The sequence below is a fragment of the Narcine bancroftii genome, chromosome 5 (assembly GCF_036971445.1).
Source record: "Narcine bancroftii isolate sNarBan1 chromosome 5, sNarBan1.hap1, whole genome shotgun sequence".
NCBI classification, from domain to species: Eukaryota; Metazoa; Chordata; class Chondrichthyes; order Torpediniformes; family Narcinidae; genus Narcine; species Narcine bancroftii.
In genome coordinates, this window is record NC_091473.1 from 3,377,794 (window position 1) to 3,399,871 (window position 22,078).

The following is a 22,078-nucleotide window of genomic DNA, read 5'->3' on the forward strand; positions in this document are numbered from 1 at the left end:
GATTAACGAAGTGAAGTAATTGACAGTGATAAATTAATCTGTCTGTGGCCAGCATGGGAAGGAAGGGGAACTGTCAAGAAGAGCATTTTTGATCGCTAAGAGTGTTAGTTATTACAAACCTGTTCGAAGATACTGTGCTGGATTTATATAGTTGAGATGACAGATGCTAAGAGAGAACAACGTGGATGATTGTAATCCCCAATAATTGACATTTAATTGATTCTTAGGGAATAGAGAGGAGGGGGAGATTTGATTTAGCCTTTCTGGATGATCTTCCCTCAACGAGGATCATAGCATTCCAACTTGCATTTGGTTCTCCTGGAAATATGCCAAAAATTTCCATTCGGGATCACATTCACTTGTGGTTTCCCTGCACAAACTGAGCTGAAGGACGGAATGAGGCAATCACTGAGACTTCCGCTGGCTCTACACAAAGCCCTGGAGCCACTGGACAGTAACGATGGCTGCACCAGGATGTTCTTACCGACTACAGTTTGGCTTCAACACCATCATCCCCTCAAAACTATTCAGCACATTACCCCACTGTGTAATTGGATCCTGGATTTCTTCATCTCCAGACCACAATCAGTGTGGACTGGCAAGAACATCTCCACAATCTCCATCATCTCAGTGTTCTTAGCCCACTGCTCTGTGGGTGGAGGGGAAAAAAGGTTGAGAACCACTGCTCTAAACCCAATTGTTACTGAACTATTTTGCTTGAGAAAAATTGTCACTGGCCCATTTCCTTTGGAGCTCTGAAACTGTGCACATAACAAGTTAATTGGGTACGATTAAAGCAGTGGTTTTCAAACATTTTCTTACCACTCACTTACCACCTTAAGCAATCCATTAATAATTACAGAGTCTCTATGGCATAGGGAATACTTAAGGTGGTATGTGAGTGGAAAGAAAAATGTTTGAAAACCACTGCTTTAATCATACACAGAGGGGACATTGAAAACTTGGCTGAATGGTGTACTAACTACAACCTCTCACTCAATGTCCCCAAGGGGAATCAAGGGTTACATTAAGTTTAAACATGCAGCATGGTAACAGGCCCGTGTCATCCAATTGCACCCAATCAGTTTACCGGAGGGGGGGGGGAGGCAGCCTTGATGGAATGGCTGGGTGGAGTCAGTGGCCCAATTGTACTCCTACGTCTCATGGTCTAGTGGATGGATGGCTTCCTCCTCTCCACACATCGTGATCAGCAGTGTTCTAAATTTCAGTAACGTGGCCTCAGTGATTTTTGTGTCAACCTAAAAATTAATTTATTTTTTATATCCTATTGTCCAATGGTTCATTACCATCTTCAGAATATGAAGTAAATGGATTACCATAGTAATGTGCCTTTAAAATCACTGCAGAATATCTTGCAAAAGAAAATTGTCCTGGGTTTGGAAGCCCCTGTCAAAGTTGCTCTTTCCCTTATCAGATATATTTTCCTGTAAATTGATGTCGTTGCACAATAATGAGGCAAAACTCCCTGTTGTCCTGGAGTTGTTTTTTTTTGGAGGGGTAAATTCCTGCAAGCCCAAATTGCGAAAAAAAAAAACCCACTGTCATTTCCCATCACCAGCAATGAATCTCTGACATGGGCCCAATTTAACACCAACAGTGTTAAATCCCCATATAACCCAATTAAATATTCTCACCTTGAATTGGCAGATTTCCAGATTTATTACAGACAGGTTATCTAATGTGTGTGGTCAGCACATATCTTTGCAAGGAATCTATTCCCAGGATTCAGGTATAAACCAGAGCAGAACATTGATTTTTTTTCTCTCAATTTGCACAGGTGAATCATCCTGTTCCAGATATCATCCACACACTCCACTTATTTCTATCGCCTAACTTGAGCAGCTCTAACAATTTTCAACTGTACTGCGGTTGTAGGTAACTTTTTTATTGAATTGGGTACATGAGTAAATTTTCTGTGCTATGGGCTTAATCAAATAATCACATTGTGACGACAGAGTAGAGCTAGGTTGATTCTAAACCTGCAATGTGTTGGAGGTTGGTTGAGAGGCAATTTTGTAAATGGATTTAATTAAGTAGACTATAATTGCATGCAAATGTTATTGACATAAAACCAGTTTTTAAGATGCACCTCTCCTCTGTCTTGAAGGTTTCACATTATTTAACCAACAGATTGTTGGCATTTAATATTTAACCCCGTTAGTTCTGCTGATACAGAGGTGGCAACGATAAACATAAATTTATAAATTTTAAACAGGCCCTTTCGGCCCACAAGCCCGTGCCACCCAATTACACTCAATAAATCTACAACCCCTGGTATGGTGGGAGGAAACCAGAGCCCCCTGTGGAAAAATCTGCACAGAGATGGGGAGAATGTACAACTCCTTACAGACTGCGTGGGATACAAATCCTGGTACCGATCACTGGCGCTGTAACGGCAACCTTGGCCCTCCACATCTGCCAGTCAGTTTAGATTTCTACAAGCATCTCCAGGGAGCGACACCACATCGTCAGCTCTCATCCGAACAATCGATAAAAGCTAACACAACCAACCCTTTCCCTGACGGAAGGGCAGGGAATTATTTCTCTTGTATCCTGGTCACTATCTCTCCCTTTGCCCCAATGGGATATTACTGGGTTTCAGATTAGTTCCCCACCTCGCTTAACACAACATCACTGGTTGTGAAGCAGGTTGAGGCTTTCTGAGATGGCGTTTGAATATGTACATCTTTAAGGTGGCACAGTTGGCATAGTGGTTAGTGCAACGCCTTTCTAGCGCCAGCGATCGGGATTGGGGTTCGAATCCTGCGCTGTCTGTAAGGAGTTTGTACGCTCTCTCTGTGTCTGCGTGGGTTTTCCGGTTTCCTCCCACCATTTGAAACACACTGGGGGGGGGGGGGGTGTAGGTTAATTGGGTGCAAATTGGGCAGCATGGATTTTTGTGGGCCAAAATGGACTGTTACTGTGCTGTATGTCTAAATTTGAAAGAAAAACATGCATGTCTTTTAGATTCAAATGGTTGTTTAACCAAGTGAGTGAAAATCTAATCAGGTTGCACTAATCTCTCAATTTGGTTGGAGATGTTTTACTCTGTTCTGTGGGGTTCTGCAGGACTCCCACTGAGGTGACAGTGGGATACTGGGACAAACTCCAGCAGAATGGAAGAGTTCCTATACCATCCACCCACGGGGCACTGACTGTCTTCTCTGTATTAGGGAAAATATTATTAAGAGTAAACAAACAGATGCATCAATTGATGGAATTACGGTGTGAGAATGTTTAATTTTTAGCTGCGTTAGATATGCTGTGGATTCCTTCCAAGAAGATTCAATTAATAAACATTGGTCAACACTTCAAAATTTGTGAATAAATTCTTTGTTGCTATGCCAACATCCTGGATTGCATAAATTCAAAGGGAGAACTGCTTAATGGTTTGCATCTAAATAGAGCCAGCCTTGCTCATGCTTCCACTTTCCATGACACCCTGCCATTCTGTTCTGTCGCCATCTCAGAAGGCAAACTCTCCATAGACATTTTCAAAACACCTACCAACTCCCACAGTTACCTCAATACCTATTCACACTTTGTCCCCTGTAAGGATTCTATTCCCTTCAATTCCTCCGGCTCTGTTGCATCTCCTCCTAGGCCTCCCATTCCAGAATATCCGAGATGTCCTCCTTCTTCAGGAAAACACAGCTTTCCTCTCCTGCCACGAACCCATCCCTCAGCCACATATCCTCTATTTCTTGCACATCTGCCCTGGGCCCCCTCTGCCCTTGTTCTCACCTACCACCCCACAAGCCTCTGTGTCTAACATAGTATCCTCTAATTTTCACCACCTGCCATGTGAACCCACCACCGCACACATCTCCCCCGCTCTGCTTTCGGCAGGGACCGTTCCCTTTGTGACTTCCTCCTCCAATCATCCCTTCCCTTGGTACCTCCCCCTGTGACTGCAGGAGATGCTCCACTTGAACCCATACTCCCTCTCTCACCAGCATATAGGCCTCCAAACAGTCCTTCCAAGTGGAGCAACACCTCACTTGCAGGGATCACCTACTACATCCAGTGCTCCTGTTGTGACCTCCTCTACATCAGAGAGACTGGGTGCAGACTGAGAGATTGCTTCGTTGTGCACCTTCACTCTGTCTGCTACAAAAACGGAGACCACCCAGTGACAAACCATTTCAATTCCACACCCCATTCCCACATCAACATGTATGTTCATGGCTTAGTGCATTATTAAATAGGCCACCTGCAAACTGGAGGAACAACATCTGGTCACCCCAACCAGATGGCATTAACATCGACTTCTCTCTCTCTCTCTCTCTCTCTCTCTCTCTGTCCCTCTCTCTCTCTCTCTCTCTCTCTCTCTCTCTCTCTCTCTCTCTCTCTCACTCCCTGTTTCTCTGTCTCCTCTCGTGCAGCTCCCCATTCCCTTCCCTCTCTATCCATCACTACTCAGCTTTTCAGAATCGGGATTTATTGTCATGAACAAGTCACGAAATTTGGTGTTTCCACCAGCGTCATAGAGTAAATATTCATATAAACCACTTTTACAACAATAAATTTTAAAAAAACACAAAATAGTGCACAAAAAGTAAGGCAGTGTTTTTGGTTCATCGATCATTCAGGAATCTGAAGGCAGTGGGGAAGAAGTCGCCCTTGTGCCACTGAGTGCTCGTCTTTAGGCTCTTGTTGTAGCAGCTGCTGCTGCTGGAGAGGTTATGCTCAAAGAATTCAGCGCTGGTTTGTTAAGCTGGCAGCTCTGCCTATAAAGGGCTCAGAAGGCCATCTCTGACGTCATCATGCCACTCGACGGGTGGCATTACGATCTGCTTCCCGGGATTGATTGTTTAGTGCTGTTTGGGGAGTGGCCAATTAGGGAGCCCCTCTCATCCCCAGGTGTGGCTGCCTCCCTAACTACACCTGATTGGCTGGGCTAGCCAGCCTGTCAGCCCCATGCTGCTGGGTCGAGCCCCAACTTTGAAGTGAGTAGCCCATACGTGTAGGCTGCGGGCTCCTGGTGTTGGGTCACCACTTCGGGCGTGGCACGTTCAGCGGCCCGCTGCACACCCCGCCAAATCGGCGTTTGGAGAGTCCTTGTGCTTGGCCTCAGATATCCATGGGTCCGAGTTGATGGCAGAACTGTAAAAGTCAGCTCGCGCTGTAATAAAATAAACAGCAGAACCAAAGAGCATACAATCAGTTCTTTATTGTCTTCCATTAAGGATACAAAGAAAGAATTCAGTAACTTGTTCTCTACACTGATCCCCACTTTCAGCAGTCTTCCTCCCATTTTTATACACCTTCAAGCAGGGATCTGCAAGAGTCCCTACAAGTTTCACATGAGCTTCACACAGCTGGCGAATCCTGTTTTTACAGCAATATGTTCTCTTGTGGTGTCTTCCCTGGTGGACAAAAGCAGGATTTCCTTACTTCTTTTATTTAGTCTGACAGCATTCTTTATTGTATTAGTTACTATCTCACTACAGCAAGGTTGGGTGGTCGGCAACTAAACCGGCTCCCCCAACAGGCTTGCCTGGTGCAGACGGTGGCTAGACACCCTGCAGGATGAGAAACAAGACCTGTCAAAGGGCAGACGGATCCCCGCGTAGGGTCAACGGCCATTTATCAAACACGTCCCATGAAGCGCGAAAAGGGCATCCTTTGCATCGAAGCTTGGTCTGGCCATTCACTGCAATAGAACTTCCCCCAACTGCTGGATCTAAGAGGGGATGTCGAGAGAGTGGGTCCAGAGCTGTGCAAACCCCTTCTCACCTAAATCCATTCACGCGCACGCCATTCCTTTCTGAGGAGTGGCCTTATCAAATCCCACAAACTGACTGAAAGGAACCGTCGTCATCCTATGGGATCGACAGGCAGAAGAACAGCAAAGGCAGTAACCTTCTCACCTATGTTACAAGGCAACTATATTCTCACCCACCCATAACCCTTTGTTAAGCATATTCGTCAAAATTATGCTTTCACAGAACTCTGTGAGGAAACTCAGGCTGGACCAGTCTCAAACAGAAACCCCTGATTCAGCCCTTCAGCAGTTCTTTGCACCCGAGAACATTGTGCAAATGGCCTTGTTTGCTCAGTTTTGTCATGTGACATTCAATCAGCCCCTGGGCTCTTAGGAGCAAAATGCCAAAGAAAGTTAGTTTATTTAAAGCAAACATGCTGTTGAAAACAAAGCTGACCTTCCCTCAGCTTCATGTCAGGAAATTCAAATGCATTAAGGCTGCCTTAATGCACAACAGAGGGGGGATTAGAAATTGCAAAGAGAAATATATGGAATTGTTCGCATCCCATTAACTGACTGCTGGGACCTTCTGTGAGGATTTATGTCAAAATCGGTGCAACAGGAAGTTGGATGAGGTGAATGAGCAAATTCAGCATCTCAAGAGGACCAGGATACCGTGAGAATACATTCAGTCAAGGTATGTGGGAGAAGAGATGGGCAGATTCCCGTGTTAATCAGCATATGGTGTCTCCCATCCAGGAAGGACGAGAAGCTTGTCTCACCAGGTGAGGCGAGAGAAAATGGACAGTCGACGTTTTCAGGTCGGGAACCATGTTTGAGAATGGGATGGAAAGAGGAGGTAAACAAGCAGAAAAAGGAGGCAGCTGGGGGCATGACCAAAATGTACTATGATACAGGGCAAAAGAAGTTAGGTGAGATGGAAAGAGAACTGAGAGTGATGTGAGTTTGGGAGAAAAGCAAATGTGGGAGCAGGTGAAGAAAAGATGGAAAATGGAAGTGGATGAAACATTAGAGTTACCTGCAATTGGTGAAAAACCAACATCAGGTTTCAGGCTACCCAAGCGGAACATGGCATATGTTGTTCCTCAAGTGTATATTTCACCTTACCCTGACTATGGATGAGGCCGACATTTCTACGTGGGAATGGCCAAAGGAACTGAAATTTCTCTTCAGGAAGGATTGTATCCTGATACATTGTGTTAAGACCATATGACAGAGGAGCAAAAAAAGGTTATTAAACCCATCAAGTCTGCCCTGCCCCGTCATTTAACCATGAGCTGGTCCATTTCCCCACTCAGTCCCTCTGCCCGGCTTTCTCCCCATAACTTTTGAAGCCCTGGCTAATCCTGTTAATTTCTGCCTTAAATACACCCAATGATGTGGTCTCCACAACCACATGTGATGACAAATTCCACAGATTTACCACCCTCTGGCTAAAAAAATTCTCCTGTTCTAAGCAGATGCCCTCTTGTCCTGGACTCTTCCATCAACCTTTCTACATCTACTCTGTCCACACCTTTCAACATTCAAAATGTTTCAATGAGATCGCCTCTTGTTCTCCTAAATTCCAACAAAAACAAGCCAAGAGCTGTCAAACACTCCTCATATAACCTTTTCATTCCAGCAGTCATTCTAGAGACCCTCCTATGAACTTTCTTCAAGGTCAGGACATCTTAAGTGGGAAGCCTAAAAATACTCACAATACTCCAAGTGAGATCTCACCAGTGTCTTGTAAAGCCTCAACATCACATCCCTGCTCTTATATTCTTTTCCTCTTGTAATGAATGCCAGGTAGGGAGAACCAGAGAGCGGAATGAGGGAGGAGAAACTGAGGAAATGATTGTGTCTGTGTTCATAGTGAGTTAATAGCCTCTTTTAAACTGCAGCCCCTGGGTGGCCCTTCTGGGACCCGGGTGCGATTACTGGGGCAAAGGTGCTAGAAGCACCTTTTAAATTGCAGGGGCATCGACCCATTGAATCGCCAACCCTGGCGATTTAAGGGAGATCCCACCTCCGCAATGACACATCACGCACTCACCAGAAGTACCGCCGGATGTTTGGATGCTGGCTACCATGGTGACGCACGCACGCAAGTGCTGACGTCACCGGATTAAGTGGGTTGGCCATTTTCGTTTTCAAATCGTCTGTGGACGTGCCCTAGGTAATTTTAACTGGGTTCTCTGACTACCTCTGAGGTAGGTCAGGGACCCGGTTGGATTCCGGCGGGGTTGACCGGGTCAGACCCTTTCTAACTGCCGCGTAACTAGGACATTAACCATGCAAATTGCCCTGTTAACCCCATTTTACATGGCAGTTTGAAAGGGTTGAAAGTACATTGTCTTTGTGTGTGTGCGCATACATACAGCACAATCTGGTCTTCAATCATCTTGAGGCACAAGAGCCTGCAGATGCAGGAATCTGGAGCAAAAAACACTGCTGGATGGATTCAACAGATCGAATGGTATCAATGGCAGAAAAAGAATGTTCGACCTTTCTGATTAGAACCCTTCATCAAAAGCTGGAGGTGGTAGCAGAGTGAAGGGTCTGATGGAGGTTTACACTCTGCAGCCTCTCTTTATCCCTGGCTGATGTTGCTTGTGACAAGCTGACTTCCTTTTTTGCTCCAGTTGTCTTGAATGTGATCCACAACTCTTTCTGAAGGATGTGAAGTACAGGCAGTCCGTGGGTTACAAACGACCGACTAGGGACAACTCGTACTTGCAAACAGACTACACGTGGCTTCAGCGGTTTGTCAGCTCGAGGAAGGAGAATGCCGTCTGCTATTTTGTCAGATCATGGTTATTTTCCCCTTGTAACCATTGCCTCCAAAGTGTAAATCTGATGCAAGAAAAGCTCTGTGTAAAGCTCTCTTGATTAATTTGACTAATAGATGCTAAATAAGAACCGTATGTAACTGTTCCGACTTACCTACAAATTTAACTTAAAGACAAAATTAAGAACGGATCTCGTTCATAACCCGAGGACTGCCTGTAGTTGGTTTGCAACAGCCATCCCATGTTGAAAGAAATTGCACATAGTCCCCTTTCCACCCCTTAGTGTGATGAATCTTCGATCCTGAGTTCCTGCATACGAAGGTGACGGATGGCTCTACATAAAGGCAAAATGCTATGCCATAGTGCTTCATAGTGGGCTGAATGGAAGATTGCAAGTGGGAAGTGCAAATTAAAGCAAGTGAGGAAGGAGGAGCTCAGCATCAGCGTTCCAAGCCCACTGTTCCCCTCACTGTACGTCTCAGTACATGCACTTCATTCTGCCTGTGGTGGGTCTGAGTAACATTAGCACCATAAATGCAGCAGTAAAGTGAAAAGCAGTTTTCTTTTTTTAAATGTGCAATTAAGTACTTTATACAGTTGACCGGTTCAGGAAGCTGCCATTTCTGTAAGACCTGCTACTGTGTGAGTTTTCCTGCTGTTTCTCAAACCCTCCCTCTCCCCTCCCACCCCCCCCCCCCCCCGATCCACCCTCTAGAGGGCAGCAATGCCCAGATAAATAGAACTCCTATTCCGCAGACTTCAAATGATCTCTTCTCTCTTCTTGTCGAGGTTAATACTTAATTAACAGGAATCAGAATTACAAGAGAGCTCACTGACCTCAAGCCTTTGATTGTTAATCAAAAGTACTTTCTCAGCTTAAAAATAAGCAAGAAGGAACTGAAATTTGATCATTCAAACATTTCAGCTCCATAAAACCAGCTCTGCATGCAGGAACATGCAGCATGTGGTAAGAGTTGGGGATAGCTGTGACACCTAATAGACGCTTGGTCAGGTAAATGAAGGAAGGGCTGAGAAGGCTAGAGTCCAAATGCAGGCAAGTGGATCTAGCTTTGATACATCACTTGGCCAGCAGAGGCAAGATGCTCAAGGTCCTTCCCTTGTTGTTTCTTTTGAAGGAAAGAGGTTAGCGCAACGCTGCTACAGCGCCAGCGATCGGGACCGGACCAGGGTTTGAATCCCGCTCTGCCTGTAAGGAGCTTGTACGTTTGCCCCATGTCAGTGTGGGTTTACCCTGGGGGCTCTGGTTTCCTCCCACCATTCGAAATGTACCAGGGGTTGTAGGTTCATTGGACGGCACGGACTCATGAGCCAAATTGGCCTGTTACCATGCTGTATGTCTAAATTTAAAAATAGGAAAAAAAGTTAGATGCAAGTTGCAAAGAGACACCAGACCTTAAGTTCTCAGCCCTTTTTTTCCCAACAGTATATCAGGCCATCTTACTCTTTTATAATTGCCAAAACACTTATTTTGTTAGAAATGATGAACATGCTTTAAAAAATCTGAAATGGACCAGGGTTTACATCCTCTCTCAAGGCAACATCCCCACCAACTCTTCAACTGAATAGATTCCTCCTTGAGTCACTGACAGAAGTTGACCCCTCATTTGGTAGAAATTATACCACTGAGATGTAGAAACCTCACGAAGGGAAATATTCTCTCAGCATCCGCCCTGTCTGCCCTCCTCAGAATCTGATGTGATTCAATAAGATCACCTCTCAATTGTCTAAAATTGAATATGAACTTTCCCCAGAGTTGGTGGAGAAACTGGCGGAGAAGTCGTCCTCTCTGGCACTCAACACCCCTCTCTGTAACTGGATTGTGGACTTTCTAATGGAAAGACCATAGTCTGCCCAGATCAGTAGCAGAACATAGGCCCATTCCTGATTGGAAGAATTAAGAATTTTGAATGTTCTGGAGATCCTCTGTCCGATGTCTGGAGGTTGCCATCCAATCCATAATTTCTCTTTTCTTTTACAAAGGTTGTCTTGATTAGAGGGAGGGGGTAGATTAGATTTAGTTTTTAGTTTTTTTTTTGTTTGTTTTCTTTTTATCAATTTTTATTTGGATTAATTTGGCAAATATGGGTTTAACATGGTTATCATTAGATTAATTAAATAACTTGTATCACATGTGGATTAAAGAACTGTCTAATGTAATTCCATCCATTTTTTTGTACTTGTATCTATATGAGATGACTTGTTATGTATTCGCCTTAAAGCTTTATTTTGTAAGTTTATATGTTAAACTCAGTAACAATATTTAAAAGAGAAAAGAGAACATCGAGTGCCATGATGCTGCGCACTGGTACACCTCAGGGCTGTGTGCTCAGCCCACCCCCATTAACGCTACTGACCCACGACTGCATCGCCAGGTCCAGCTCCAACAGAGTCATCAAGTTTGCAGATGACATGACAGTCGTCGGCCTCATCAGCAACAACAATGAGTCGCACTACAGAAAAGAGGTGGAAAATCTCGTCAAATGGTGCGAGAGGAACAACCTGAGACTCAACGTGGACAAGACGAAGGAGATGATCGTGGACTTCAGGAGGACCAGGAATGGCCACCCTCCACTACACATCAACAACTCTGTAGTGGAGAGAGTTCTTCGGAATTCACTTAACTAGTGACCTATCGTGGACACTCAACATCTCCTCACTTGTCAGGAAGGCGCAACAGTGACTGCACTTCCTGAGAAGACTGAAACGGGCAAGGCTACTGGCCACCATTATGTCAACTTTCTCTAGGAGCTTATCGAGAGCATCCTGCCCGGCTCCATCACAGTGTGGTACAGCTACTGTAGAGCACTGGATTGGAGGTCAATCCACAGGACCATAAAAGTGATAGAGAGGATCACTGGAGTCTCCACCCACCCTCCCCCCCCCCCCAACACCACCACCAATGTGATTTACCAGGATCGTTGTCTGAAGAGGGGCGTAAAATCATTGAAGACCCCTTTCCACCCTGCACACAGCATCTTTCAGCTGCTCCCATCAGGAAAGAGTACAGGAGTGTCAGAGCCAGCGCCACCCGGCTGAACTGCTGACACTAACCGACCGAGACCCTCATATTTGCTAAACTATGTTTATTTTTTAAATCTATGTATATTTTCCCTACGTATGTACTGTTTGTGTTGTGCATCTGTGTGTTTTGTGTCTATGTGTTTTGCACTGAGGACTGGAGAACCTTGTTTCATTGGGTTGTACTTGGGCAATCAGATGATAATAAACTTGAACAGAAACAAACTGCTCAACCTTTACACATAAGACATCTTCCTACCAGTGCTTACAATGCAAAGTGTATCCTTCCTTAAATATAGACACTAAAAGCGTGCACAGCATTCCAGGTGCAGTCTCACCAAGATATAGTAACGTTGCATTGAAGCTTTACATTTATGCTCCACCCCCTCAGCAATGAAGGGCAATATCCCATTAGTCTTGCTAATTTCTCATTTTGCCTTTATCCCATCCTTTTGTTTTTGAGGCAGGTGGACACCAGATCCCTTTGCATTGCCATATTTTGCTGAGCCGTTTTTCGAAATTGCCGTCGACTACCTCATCATAAGCTGGAGGGAGCTCCGTTTTCGCATTCTGAACCAGTCTAAATTCCTCCTGAACTTCAGTTGCTAGCCAGGCCATTTCAGAGGACAGTGAAAAGCCCATGACATTATCACGGACGTGGACTTGCATGTTGTGACAGAGCAGATAAGATTGCCTCCGATAAAGTGCATTGGCATGGCAGATAGGTTTGAAGAGTAGTATGAATGGACATAAACTACACTAGTATTTTTCAAAATTGGATCAATTGGCACTCATCGTTTGCATTTAACCCAGGTTAGATTCCAGGCGAAATTGCACCAATTGGGAGCATGGTCTGTGACTTCCTGTCTGTCATTCACTGAGGATTTCCTGGCAACTGTCACATGCAACATCACAGATGATGCACCAGCCATTATCTCCCTGAATGAAAATGGTGGCATCAGAGTTAAACAAGAAAGTCCGCAGATGCTGGGGTCGAATGCAACTTACTAGCATGCCAGGTCATGCAGCACCCATAGGAAGTAAAGGGTAACTGGTAATTCGGGCCCAGTCCGTAGTCAGGAATAAGCAAAAACAGCCAGGTACCAGAATAAAAAGGTGGGGGGAGGGAGGTACAGGGGGAGGAGCCTCGGCTAACTGGTAGGAGATCATGGGTGTATATGGAATGGGTGGGTAGAAGACAAGAAGTTTAGAAAGATACATGCCTGTGGCAGTGAATCTGGGTGATCGGATGATAGTAGAGCTTGGAAGCGGCGGGGATAACAGAGACTGTGAAGGAGACTGTGACAGGGCCAGCAGGGAAAGACTGACAGGACCAGCAGGGAGAGGCTCTGTCAGGACCAGCAGGGTGAGACTCTGACAGGACCAACAGGGAGAGGCTCTGACAGGGCCAGCAGGGAGAGGCTCTGACAGGACCAGCAGGGTGAGACTTCCCAGCAGGGAAAGGCTCTTACAGGACCAGCAGGGAGAGACTGACAGTATCAACAGGACGAGACTGACAGGGCCAGCAGGGAGAGACTGGCAAGTCCAACAGGAACAGACACTGACAGGACCAGCAGGGAGAGGCTCTGACAGACCAGCAGGGAGAGGCTCTGACAGGACTAGCAGGGAGAGACTCTGACAGGGCCAGCAGGGAGAGACTGACAGGGCCAGCAGAGAGAGGCTCTGACAGTACCAGCAGGGAGAGACTCTGACAGGACCATCAGGGAGTGGCTCTGACAGGACCATCAGGGAGTGGCTCTGACAGGACCAGCAGAGAGAGACTCTGACAGGGCCAGCAGGGAGAGACTCTGACAGGACCAGCAGGGAGAGACTGTGACAGGACCAGGAGGGAGTGACTCTGACAGCAGTTACAGCAGCAATTTAAAGAGTTATACTACTGGCATTTTCTTTGATCACTTTTGATATTTTTAAAATCATTTAAATTTATTTTTTAAACTTCTAAATACCAGAATCTCTTAAAAACTACCAAAAACACCTTTTGCAAGCTTTGGCATCTGCTCCTGTCAAAGGCTGTTGAGATGACATTGCCTTGGGATAGGCTGACCAAGAGCCATCTCATAGGGTCAAAGAGTGAGGAAACAGGCCATTCAGTCCAGCTTGTCCATTCTGTTCAAGTTGCCTCTCTAAGTTTATTTTCAGCCCATTTCCCTCTAAACCGTTGTGCTTGATGTACCAGTTTAAAATTTTTTTAAAAATTTAGACATACAGCACGGTAATAGGCCATTTCGGCCCATGAGCCTGTGCCACCCGATTTACACCCAATTAACTTACACCCCTGGTATGTTTCAAGCAGTGGGAGGAAACTGGACCCTCCCCCAGAGTAAAGCCAGGCAGACACAGGGAGGATGTACAAACTCCTGACAGACAGCATGGGATTCGAACCCCAGGCCCGATTTCCGGCATTGTAAAGGCGTTGCGCTAACCTGTCTTCATGTCTTTGGAGTGGAACAGTTCTCTCTGCTCCTACCCTTTCCTCCGTCGGATCACCACCCTCTCTGCAGAAAAGTTGTCCCTTTAAAATCTTCCCCCGCCCCCTCCCCACCTCAACAAGCTTGTCCTTGTGAGATTTACTCTCTCCTACCCTGGAGAAAAGCTTGGCATTTCATCTGGGGGAAATGAACACAAGCCATACCTAAAATATATGACTTAGCAACCACAGTCCTCTGAGGTGGATTATTCCAAAATGTGCAATAAGCTTCAATCGGCAAATATTCTTTGTTTCTCATAACTTGCAATCAACACAAAATTTGAAACAAATAATGCTGCAAAATTAGAAACACTTATGTTTTACCAAGTGAATGCTTTGGGCATGGTTAGTGATATAACACAAAGGGAACGCCATGAGATCTTGCCCACTTTACAATTGAATAAGGTTTTCAAATCCCATTACCATGGCAACAAGTGGAGCTTCAAACAGCCCATACTAGGCTCATCAAATTTAAAACTCAGGCGATAATAGTTGAGTTAAAATTGAGTTTAAAAAAACTTTCAGTACACAGTGCTGTTTCTTCTTGTTTTTATTCCAAGCTTTAATCATATTTTCAAGGGAAGCTAGATTACAGCTGGCTCCATAACACATGGAAAGAACTGATAATCCTTGCCAAAGGAAAGTTAGAGAGGATCTCGGCATGAATATGCAGGGGAGTTTTCCTCTGAAGCTGTGGGAAATTTCCATGGAATTTTTCTCTTGGTAGCTCTCTGAAAGAGGTGACTCAGGTGGACAGGCTGGTGGAGAAGGCATCTGGCAGGCTCGCCTTCCTTGGGCAGAGCATTGAGAATCAGAATCTGAATTTATTGTCATGAACAAGTGCTGTGGGTGGAGGAAACATGGCTTCCTTGCCTGTCTGGAATGTGTGTATTGTGGGTGGTCACGTCTGAAACTTATTTGGAAGTCAACATTGCCTGTCAATCAAGGTTGGACTCCGGCCACCCATTAGTGAGTGCTGTTGGCTAATTTAAATCACCTCGGGTCATTGTTGGCTAGAAGCACAGATTAGCACTGTATATAACACCAATTCCCAGCACATTCTTTCTCTCTGCCTCGTGGTCCAAACCCCAGACATCACTCCACACTACCATGGAGATCGTTGGAAGTGCCACGGGTAAGGTGTGTACTCCACTGAAGCTGAGCCGTCATATTGTGATAGATCAATACTTGTAGAGAGCCACACCCCTGTTGGTCAGGGTACTGCGTGTGTGTGTGTGAGTGTGGTGTGTGTGTGTGTGTGTGTGTGTGTGTGTGTGTGTGTGTGTGTGTGTGTGTGTGTGTGTGTGTGTGTGTGTGTGTGTGTGTGTGTGTGTGTGTGTGTGTGTGTGGACATAAACTACACTAGTTTAGTGTAGTTAAAAGCCTGTTTGATTCTCTTTGCTTGCAAAATCACACAACCCTATTAGAACAGCAAGTTCCACTGCAGACAATCTGTGGCTCCGAAAAGCTCCCTCATCTGTTGCCAACAATTAATTACTGAAGTCTGTTGGGCACTCTCCAAAGCTTTTGCAAAGACTATTGGCTTCGACATGTCCAGCATGGGACAGAGCTCCAGTATTTTAAATAAGATCTGTTTTAAAATGTTCGTATATGACCAACACTAAAACCTTCCCCAATCCATCTCCCAAAAACATTCTGTCACGGTATGTTCATTTTGTTTCTTTGGATTTTCAATTGCTCCTGTGTTTTCTGTTCTAATTGCAATCACCAAGCTCTATAAATTTGGCCTTCTACCAGTATTACACTAAATGGGAACGGATTCATTGCATATCACATTCTCTGCACCTGTTCACTGAAACCACCAAATTAACCTTCAGTCCCTATTTGTAGTGTGTGAGCAGGTCGAGTATAGGTTTACCATTGTCAGAGTCCAACTGAAGTCCAAGGTGAATATCTATATCATTGCATAAGTGAAATAGTGATCAAGTACCATTTAATGTTCTCCCTTATTTGTTTCCCGTGTGTTAATAGAAGTTACATGTGATTGTGACACTTGTGTCCAGACTCATCTCTCTGGGAACCTGATACTCTTCCCAACATGACGTCACAAAATTCATTGTTTTGTGGCAGCATCATAATGCAAGCATTCATATAAATCACCTTACAAAAAAATAAATAAAAATAGTGCATGAAAAGTCAAAGTGAGGCAGTGCCTTTGGTTCACTGATCATTCAGGAATCTGATGGCAGCAGGAAAGAAGCTGCCCCTCCTGTACCTTTTCCTTGATGGTAACAGAGTGAAGAAAGCATGGCCTGGGTGGTGGGGGTCTTTGAGGAGAGAATCTGCTTTTTTAAGACACCACCTCATGTAGATGTCCTCGATGGAGTGAAGTCTGGTGCCCGTGATGGCGCAGGCCGAGTTAACAATTCTCTGAGGTTTTCTTCTTGTCCTGAGTGTTGGCACCTCCGTACCAGACATTGCTGCACCCTGCCAGAATGGTCTCCACCGTACACCTGTAGAAGTTTTCTTCACTGCCATACCTCCTCGCAAAGTACCAAATACCAAGGTTCAGACTGCAGATCTACAAGATGCAGGTGAAAACACACCTGGAGTATTGTGTGCAGTCTGATCACACAGGAAGAATATCAATAAGGGGAAGGGGTGCAGAGAAGATTCACCAGAATGTTGTAGAGAGTGGAGGGCTTGGGTTATAGGGAGGGGTTAGGGTAAATGATGTGAATTTGGAGAGTTGAAAAAACTCACTCATTAGAGACAGAATAGTTTGTGGAATCTCAGATAATGGGCTTAGAGAAAGACGTGTGAAAGAGATTTGACACTGGAAAAGGCTGTGAATATGTGTAGGGCAGTAGAGACCACATCAGCACAAGTTAAGGAGCTGCACAGGGATAGACAGAACATTGTAAGTGGTGAAAACAGAGAAGCAGAGCACCTGGAGTTACCCAAAGCTACAGAAAAGCAAAGAGGTAGGATCAAACAGCAAATGCAGCAGGTAGACATATTCCAAAAATGTATCCAGCCTATGGAAAGTCCTGCAATAAATGTGGGAAGAAGAATTATTTTGCAAAGTTCTGCGAATCAGGGGCTACCAAGAGAAAGGTGCACACAGTGGACCAAGAATTGGAGGAATTCTTCATGGATTCACTATGGACAGCTACTGTTGATGCTAAAATGGAATGGACTGTGAATGAGACAGTAATTCGATTTAAGATCAGCACCAGGGCCCAGGGGAATTTGTTGTCTATGGATGATTACAAGGTCTTCACCATAAAGAGCAAGATTTATCCAGTGAAATTAAAAGTGACAGGCTGCACTGGAGAGAACATTCCAGTAAAAAGGGGCTGTACGGTGCCCTTCAAAATCAAAGGGTGGCATCTAGATCACAGCTACGGATTGTAGAAAAGAGAGTACAGCCAATATTAGGTCTGAGTGCAAGTGAAGAGCTCAACCCAGTGAAAAGAGTTTTCATAGTGGCTTCACAGACTGAAGGTGAGCACACAACACTCATGGGAGAATATGCAGATGTCTTTGAGGGGCTTGGATGTTTACCTGATCCACGTAGATGGGACTGTGGCTCCTGCTGTCCATGCATGCAGGGAAGTTCTGTTTCCATTTAGAAACAAACTTAACAAGAACTAGCACGCAAATGGAATGGATCAAAGTCATCCAGAAAATTGAAGAACCTACAGATTGGATCAGCTCACTGGTCATCGAGCATCATGTATATGTCTGGACCCAAGAGATCTCAATAAAGCCATTAAGAGAGACCATTCTAAATTGTTGACACAGGAGGAAATCATGTCCCGGTTTGCAGGTGCCAAGTGGTTTAGCGAGTTCGATGCGTCATCAGGGTTTTGGCAGATGAAGCTCGATGAGGTAAGTTCGAGACTATGCACTTTCAATACTCCACAAGGAAGATCCCACTTTCTTCAGCTAACATACGGGATCTTGACTGCACCAGAAGTCGACCATAAAACCATCCACGTGATTTTTGAAAGTATACCTGGAGTTGAGACCATGATGGATGGCATCATTGTATGTGGGTCCACCAAGAATGAACTTGATACATGACTAAGGGAAGTGCTTGACATGACATGGAATGTCAATTTGAAATTAAATAAAGAGAAATGGGAGTTTGGTGTGAAGACACTGCCCTTCATAGGAGATGTGATACCTGAACAGGGAGTGAACCCTGATCCAAGAAAAAAAATCAGCCATTGAGAATTTTGTGAGGCCCCAAAACAAAGAGGAGGTGAGTCATTTCTTGGGAATGGTGTCCCTGGCTAAGATCATCCCTTGTCTGTCGACTGTGTTAGCACCACTTAGGTCACTCCTTGAGCAGAAAAATGAGTGGATCTGGTTGGTCGTCCGAGCAAAAAGAGTGTTTCAAGGCTCTCAAAAATTCCTAACATAAAAGCCTGTATTAAAATTTTATGATCTGGATAGGCGCATCAGGATCTCGGCTGATGCACCCCAACGTGGCCTTGAAGCAGTACTACTGCAGCAGCAAATGGACATATGGAAGCCTATGTCCTATGCATCAAGGGCTTTAACAAGTGCAGAAGCCAACTATGTACAAATAGAGATAGAGCTTCTTGCCAGCACTAATGCACACAAAAGGTTCCATCAATACATTTATGGACAAGCTCTTGAAGTGGAGACAGACCATAAACCACTGGTCTCAATTATGTCCAAACCACTGAATGACTGTCCCATGAGAGTGCAGTGCATGTTGGTAAGGCTGAAGAAATATGATGTAAAAATTATCTACATGCCAGGGAAATATGTCTGCAGCTGATGCACTGTCTCAAGCAGTTGAAAAGAAAGAAAAGAGCGACCAAGAGGCTAATGCAGAGATATAAGCCTATGTTGACATAATTATCACCTCATTTCCAGTATCCTGGGATAGAACAGAGCAGATCAGAAGAGCAACAGAAAAAGATGAAACAATGAAAGAGCTCAAAAATACAATACAGAAAGGATAGCCAGCAGCTAAGATTGACTGTCCAATGGGTATTCAGAATTACTGGGCATGCAGAGATGAACTGTCAGTTGTGAAAGATATGGTCTTCAAAGGGAACAGGTTTGTGATTCCAGTGTTGCTACACAAGGAAATGCTCCAGAAGATTTGCGAAGGACATCTTGGTGAGGAAAAATGCAAACGTAGAATTCGAGAGGTGATGTACAGGCCAAGAATGAACCAACACATAAACCACACCACGGCTTCATGTGAAATATGCCTCACCTATAGACAAAGCAGTAAGTAGAACCACCTACACCACACCCTGTACCAGACAGGCCGTGCTTCAAAGTTGGAGTAGATTTGCTTGACTATAATGGGAAGAGTGGTACAGTAGAAACAGACTATTTTCCCAATTACCCAGAGGTAGCAACACTGCAGTCATGAAAAGTGTGTTGGTGAGGCATAGAGTTCCTTGTGAAGTCGTATCAGACAATGGTCCACAATATTCGAGCAGTGAATTTGAGCCCTTTGCCAATACTTGGGGGTTTTGACATATAACTTAAAGCCTGTCACCCAAAGTCTAATGGCCTAGCAGAGAGTTCTGTCAAGGTGATGAAGAACCTCATGAAGAAAGCAAATGATGGACAAGAGGATTTCCACAGGAGGCTAATGATTCACAGAAGTGTGCTATTACAGAAATTGACTTTCTAGAGCCCAAATGGTCAACATATACTGACTAACCGTCCAATGCATGAAAATCTGTTGACACCTAAAGGAGTGCACAAGGTTAAACAGGCTATAATGGGAGAGAAAGTAAAACAGACACAGTATCATGATACGAATGCAAAAAGCCGACCAGTGCTGAAGCCTGGAGTTCCAGTGCGAATCCGAGATCACAATTCTGGCACATGGTCCATGCCAGGATATGTTCAAGAGGAAATAGATCCACATTCCTACCAGATCCAGAGGGAGGGACACCTCGGAGAAGGAACCATGTGGATCTACGACCACAAGCTCCAACCAATGGTCGTGACCCGTCATCTGTCAGTGCACAAAAGGGACCAGTACATGTAGAAAAGGAATATGTTGTTCAGAGTTCACAGAAAGACACAAATACTAATGCAGCAAATGTAAGCAATACACCAGTGGAAACACATATCAGACTAAACAGGACTGTTAAATCACCTCAGAAACTGATTGAAAGCTGCTGAGTTGAAAGAGACTGGCCACGGAATGAAGATACCTTGATATGTAGACATAGGATTGTGTTTGTGTTTTTTTTTAAAAAGGGGAAAGATGAGTTATTATGCGGGTATAATAAAGAACTACATATCCCAGTGAGCAATGTGCATAGTTGGTGCGGGAACAAAATGGAGACGACGACAGAAGTTGGTTCAAGCAGCTTGAGAAATAAAGCATGAAAGCCAATGCAAGATTGTTCTTCTTCAAGGAACAAGAATAAGAGTAGGTGGCCCATAATTTGCCTCAGTGATGTGCTGGTTATGGTTGAATTGCTGGCATCATTTGGCAAACTGAGATCTGAGATAAGAAAATGTGGCTCATCTTGATCTCAGCTCCATGTTTCTGCCTGACTCCAAAAGGTAGTGGGCAGAGTCCAGGCAAAACCATCCCCACTATCGAGAACATCTACAGGCAATGTTGTTGTCAGAGAGCAGCAGTAGTGGAGAGGGTCTACACCCCTCAGCACTCGTTCTGTTCTCGCTGCTACAGGTACATGATCCTTTATCCAGACATCTAAAATCCGGAAAGCTTCAAAATCCGGCAAGTGGGGAGAGAGACGGCGGGCTGAAGACTGGCAGTGCGAGTCGGGCGGGCGGGCGGGAGACCAGCAGTGCGAGTCGGGCGGGCGGGCGGGAGACCAGCAGTGTGAGTCGGGCCGGCGAGGGGGAGAGACCGGCAGCACGGGGCTGGCGGGTGCGTGGGGTGGGGGGGTGGGGAGTGACCGCCAGCGGGAGTCGGGCTGGCGAGGGGAGGGGGGAGACTGGCAGTGCGAGTCGGGTGGGTGGGCAGGGGGAGACGGCAGTGCAACTGGAAGGGGATGTAGGTGGATACGTGTGGTGAATGTCTGCCAAGCTGCCTGTCTCCCCTTTGGCGAGCCTTGCTGTACTAACATTGGCTGTGCATTATCTCTACTGTTAAGCACACTCCCCTGGGTATAACTGTGTATGCACCTATTATCTTTCATTATTGTACGATGAGTTTCTGCTAATAAAATCCATGATTATTGTTTGACCGCATCGTCTTTGTCTACTTCATCAACTGGCACTTCAATATGGCAGCACAATTCGGGGGGGTTTAAATCTGGCTTTCTGAAATCTGGAAAAATCTGAAATTCGGAACACACTGTCCCCCAAGGGTTCCGGATAAAGAATTGTGTACCTGTACCATCAGAAAAGAGGTGTAGGTGCCACAAGATTCGCACTACCAGGTTCAGGAACAGCTGCTACCCCTCCACCATCAGACTCCCCAACAACAAACTCAATCAGGGACTCATTTAAGGACTCTTACTTGTGCACTTTATTGATTTTTAAAAATTCTCTCTGTATTACACAGTCAATTTGTTTACGTTCGTTATCTGTTTACAGTTCTTTGTTTATTCATATGTATATGTTGTGTACAGTTTTTTTTGCACTACAAATAAGTGGTAATTCTGCTTGGCCTGCAGTGAAAAGTATCTCAGGGTGGAATGTGGTGTCTCGTCTGTACTCTGATAATAAATCTGAAATCAGACTCGCTCTCCACAGCTATCGACTCTCCAGTAGTCCAAGCATCTTGACTTTGAATTGGGTCCTCCGACGACATGCAATAATTATCCAGTCAATGTTTAGCAGAAGGGACCACAGTATTCTCTGATTCATTGATTCTGTGATTCGCCCTCCACAGGGGTTGAGTATTCCAAAGATTCACCATCTTCTGCGCAAAGGAAGGTTGCACGCTTGGTGTAGAAGGCAGCATGGTTGGCATAGCAGTTAGAGCAACGCCACTACAACGCCAATGATCCGTCCGGGGTTTGAATCACTTGCTGTCTGTAAGAAATTTGTGCATTCTCCCCATGTCTATGTGGG